This window comes from Leucopleurus acutus (genome assembly GCF_964270905.1).
Source record: "Leucopleurus acutus genome assembly, chromosome: 15".
In the NCBI taxonomy this organism is placed as follows: domain Eukaryota; kingdom Metazoa; phylum Chordata; class Mammalia; order Artiodactyla; family Delphinidae; genus Leucopleurus; species Leucopleurus acutus.
In genome coordinates this window covers 48,680,097-48,685,335 of record NC_139157.1, presented here as the reverse complement: position 1 = coordinate 48,685,335, position 5,239 = coordinate 48,680,097, and the positions used below count along the sequence as shown (strand labels likewise).

At 39.9% G+C, this 5,239-nt stretch overlaps 1 pseudogene across 1 annotated transcript; it reads right to left on the bottom strand.

The window, feature by feature from the left end:
- Nucleotides 1–2,120: 2,120 nt before the first annotated feature.
- Nucleotides 2,121–2,620, bottom strand: LOC309972407 (D-aminoacyl-tRNA deacylase 2-like; annotated as a pseudogene). Its single transcript has one exon. The product of its transcript is annotated as a D-aminoacyl-tRNA deacylase 2-like (transcript).
- Between the last annotated feature and the right edge of the window lie 2,619 nt (nt 2,621–5,239).

Sequence of the window (5,239 nt, the reverse complement as noted above, 5' to 3'; positions counted from 1 at the left end):
CCTTCTCCTTTTGATTCGAGATACACTGTGTGTGTGGTGCTTCTGGCACTTTGTTGTGTGCCCTGAATGAGAGCTGCAATTTGGTAATTATTCGTGTGAAGTCAGCCATGTTGCATCATAGAACTCTTGGTTATGTTATTCAGCTCAGAGACCCCAAGGATCCAAAGCTGTGCTTTGACAAGAATATAGAGGCAGTTTTCAGGTCTGGTGGAGAGATGGCTTCCAAACATGGGCAAAATCCTGTGGGAAGAATCCTCCATTCCTCCTTTCAGGGACCTTGAACTCTCAGCAGTCAGCTCTCTGACACAGCTCTCTATCAGTCATTTGCATTTTAGTTTGAATATCAGCCCATGGTTGTCCTTTCCTACAGTTATTAGCATTTTGGACCTTCTGTCTCTAGTGTAAATGCTCTTTTTAAAGGAATTTGGGGCATTGTCAAATACGTGGGGGGGTTTTTGGGGCCCAAGTAGAGAGGGATCCCACGCATCTCAGGCCCAGGCAGGCCCAAGGGTGGAACCCTGCTCCGTCGCAGCACTGGTACCAGCTCAGTGGGTCTGCCTCAACTGTCTCAAGATTTAGTCTCCAAATGTGCCACTCTGGTCCAAACTGAGGGAGAAGAAGTTGTGTCACCAGAGCTGTGAACCAGAGCTTCGGGGAAAGTGGGAGATTGATAAGGAGAGAAATTGCTCTGTTTATCAACCACTGTTTCCTTCTGCAAACTGCAAAACGAAATATAAAATGAAATAAAATTACATTTTAAATCTCTGCCAGTGCTTTCAGAGGTAGGCCAGTTCTGGTCTTCCATCAGCAGAGACCAAATGCACAATAGCCTCATTCAGTACCTGGTGCTAGAGCAACTGTTTACTTATAATAATGTTCAAGTTCCCAGCTAAGAACAGGGAATGAATTAATACTTAGGAATTTCTCTTTTCTGCACATGACATGCCATTTTAAAAAACTGCCACTTTGATGACTTTGTCATCACATTTCCTTCAAAGAGGAGCTAAGTGCCATGCAAATTACAAAGCCTGATTCATGTTCACATGCAAAAGCCCCCATCGTGCAGGGAAGGGCTTGGGGGCTGAGGCCCCTGGTTTTCACTAAGAACTCTGCTTGACTCCTGCTTGTTTGTAGGAAAGGGGAGGGGGCATCACATATGTAAACATTTACTATTTTTTTGTTTCATGTTTTCATTTCATCTTTTACTTTGTAGAAAGTGAGAAATGTTTTTACTTTGTGACTCTTTCACCCAAATCAGTGTTTCTTCCACTTCCTATATACTCCAGGAAATACTGGAGGAAAATTCTTTGTATTTCTTTAAAATAATAATATTTAAATTCTTTTTTCCCCCTTTTTATTCCTTTTATAGCAATCTAAACCAACAAGAAAAGAACTTCCTAAAAAAATTTATGAATGTTAATTTAATGAAACAGTAACTTTTAAAAACCAAAGACAGAAAATGCAACACACATTGCTTTGGTAAAAAACTGAGAAACAGAATATTAAGCCATTAGTATTAAGCCATTAGTATATTAAATAAAAACAACTTTTAGTCCCCCATACCTTATTGCTCTATCAACTAAAGATTCTTAAAATAATTTAAAGCACTTGGATGTCCTTGGAAAATAATATTACAATGTACAATAACATTTTTGTATTACATTTTCATAGATGTTATTAGAAGGAATAGTAAATTGCATATTTCATTCAAAATATGGAAATCTGAAATACTAAAACAAAATTGACAAAATTATAATTGTAACCGTAACACAAATAGTGATTTTTACTACATATTACATACATTTGAGGGTATAAGAAACATTTTTCTTGATTTTGCAAAATGCTTAAATACAGCTCTCTAAGAACATTTCCATGTTCTTATCAATGACCATAAAGCGAATACAAGGCATTTTTCAAAATTTTGAGTGTGAGTTTAGGGGAAAGCAGGATGGAAGGTGACTGAGATCCAGTGTTTAGGTGATGTGGCGAGGTCGTCCAAGTAGCAGGCTGCAGAGTTATGGATGGGACCCAGGATTTTCTTGTCTAAAAATGCTGCAGATTAGTGTACTCAAGCAGAAGGGGAAGAGAATCTAATTACAATTGTAGAAACTTTTAATTTTTCAAAACTCAATTAGGTGTGTGTATGGTCCATTGGTGTCGAGCTTTAACACCTGTTGCCGTAAGTACCATGTTCCACCACAACCCCAGCTTCGGCACACTTGCTGTTAGCAGCTAATTCTTTTTTGGAGAGTCACAAATTGGGAATAAAGTTCTAACCCCTCTTCTTTTCCAGAGTTAGAGTGATACTGCATGCTTCTTCCTTTTACTCTCCCCCCAAGGGTGGCTTGAGGGATGATAAGAATGTTGCCAGGTAGATCCAATACAGAGACACGCTTGCCATTTTCTGTTTCACTTAATTTCACATTTAACAGTGTATTAACCATTTTGGGAAGAAGCTCTTTATCAGCTCCCTTGAAAAAGCATAGGTGGATCACTAATCCTCTCTGCACCTGCACCCACTGGGCCGCGGCGTCCCCTTTGGCGGGGCGTACTTGCAGCCGGGCGTGCAGGCACTGCTGCAGGAGGGCCCGGGCCTGAGGTGCCGACCACTTTCAGCCATGGCTCAAGCCCGCGCGGATATCCCCTAGGTTCCAGCCACGCGCCGCACAGGCCCGCCCCCGGCGCTCAGGGAGCATTGGGCGGGGCGCGATGCCTTAAATTCTTGTTGAAGAACTAAGCCATGTTCATTATTGAAAATTTAGAGGAAATCAAACTACCCATAATCCCAGGATCCAGAGACAATTATTATTTATAATTTTGATTACCAGCATAAAACCCACTAGGTTGTGATGTATTATCCTTTTATATATCCTGTTGGATTTGATTTGCTAATGTTTTGTTAAGGATTTTTGCACATATATTCATGAGGAATTTGAGTCTGTAGTTTTATTTTTTGTAATATCTTTTTCTAGTTTTGTTACCAACCCTCTCAAGTTGGTCTCCAACAAGGGTCCTTCTGCCCGGTGTCCTTTGTGCCAATAGAACGAGACTGAGTTTGGTTCAGAAGCAAAGGAAAACTTTACTCTTTGGTCAAAGACAGGAGAGGCGCGAGCTTGCGCTCTAGAGCACGCGCGCTCCTCATAGGCTGTGGGTGGGGTTCCTTAATAGGGTTCTCCTTAATTGGGGAGGGGGCAGAATTCTCACGGAGCCTGCGCAGCTGCTCACGTTCTAGATCGCAGTGCCGGGCTGGAGCAGCGTCTCTGCACACGGCCCGTGGAGCTGAGGTGTTGGCTGCAGGCATTTCGCAGGAGCCCTGGTCTGATGTGCTGGGTGCAAGGCCTCTGCGTGCGGCACCCTGTGAGCGAGTGAAACTAGAGAAGCCCAAGGAAAAGAAAGAGACAGGTTAGACTTTATTTTATTGCCCAGCTCCTATTTTTATTTCCCAGGAATTGTTAATTGGCTTTGCTGGTGAGAGTTTTGGTATCAGGGTAATGCTGCCCTAATAAATTGAGTTGGGATGTGTTTCCTCTTCTTCTTTATTCTGGAAAAGATTGTGTAGAATTGGTATTATTTCTTCCTTAAATGTTAGTAGAATTCACCAGTGAAATTATTTGTTTGTTTGTTTATGCAACTTAAAACAAAACTCCTTTGCTAACTCCCTGTTCTGTAGGGCAAACATCTGGGCATGGCATGGCGAGGTTCCCTGCTCAGGTTCTTATAAGGCTGAAGTCTAGGTGTCCTCATCTGGATCCTGAGCTTCTCTTCTGAGCTCAATTGACTGAGTCAGAATTCAGTTCCTTGCAGCTGTAGGATGGAGCTCCGTTTCCTTGATGGCTGTCAGCTGGAGGCCACTTTCCATACTCCTCGTCACATGACCCTCACAGTCTTCAAAACATGAAGTGGAGAATATTTCTGTAGTAGTCTGCTAGGGCTGCCACTACAAAACACCACAAACTGGGTTGCCGAAACAGAGGAAATATATTTTCTCACAGGTCTGAAGTCCACAAGTCCAAGATCAAGGTGCTTTCTGAATTGGTTTCTGGTGAGAGCCTCTCTTCGTGGATTGTAGATGTCTGCTTTCTTGCTGTGGCCTCACATGGCCTTTTCTCTTGAGTGTGCAGAGAGGGGGTGGTCTCTGGTGTCTCTTCTTCTTATAAAGACGCTAGTTATAGCACATTAAGGCCCCAGACTTATGATCTCACTTAACTTTTATTACTTTCTTATGGGCCCTGTCTCCAAATATAGTCACATCGAGGTTAGTGTTTCAACAAAGGCGTTCTGGGGAGACACAGTTCAGTCTGTAATACTTCCTTATGTCAAATTCCTCTCATGCTTCAAAACTCTCTCACCAGAGAAAGTCTATCATCGTTTAAGGGCCCATATGATTAGATCAGACCCACTGAGAATATCTCCCTATCTTAAAGTCAACTGATTTGGGATCTTAATTACATCTGGAAAGCCCCCTCACAGCAGTACCTAGACTAGGTTGTTTTGGATTTGTTTTTTAGTTGAAGTATAGTTGATCTACAATATTATATAAGTTACAGGTATACAATACAGTGATTCACGGTTTTTAAAGGTTATAATCCATTTATAGTTATACCAGTGAAATAATTTACTAGAGTTTACTGAAAGGTTTAAACATCAATAGTTACTTTGTTATAGATTTATACAGAATTTCTATTTCTTCTTGAGTAAGTTTTGGTAATTTGTGTCTTTTATGTTATTGCCATAAAATTCTTTTAATTTTTATCAGATTGGTAGTGATGTCCCCTCTTTTCATTGTTGATTTTGATAATTTGTGTCTTCTCTCTTATTCAGTCTAGCTAAAGGTTTTTCTTTTTTTTTAATCTTTTCAAAATACATACTTTTGGTTTAATAGAATTGATTTTGTTTTATTTTTGTTTTTTTGTTTTATTGATTTCTACACTGATCTTTGTTGTTTCCTTTCTTCTGCTTAATTAAGGTTTAATTTATTCTGCTTTTTCTAACTCTTAATGTGAACATATGTAATTGACTTGTAATATTTCTTTTTTAATATAGCTATTCAGTGTTATGAATTACCCCCAACCACTGCTTTAGCTGCATCTCATAAATTTTGATATATTTTGTTCTGTTGATTTTTAAATTCATGTTTTTCAATTTCCTTTTTGATTTCTTTTTTTGTCCATGAGTTATTTAGAAGTGCATTGTTTAACTTCCAAATATTTGGAGATTTCCCAAGTTTCTTTATGTTGAT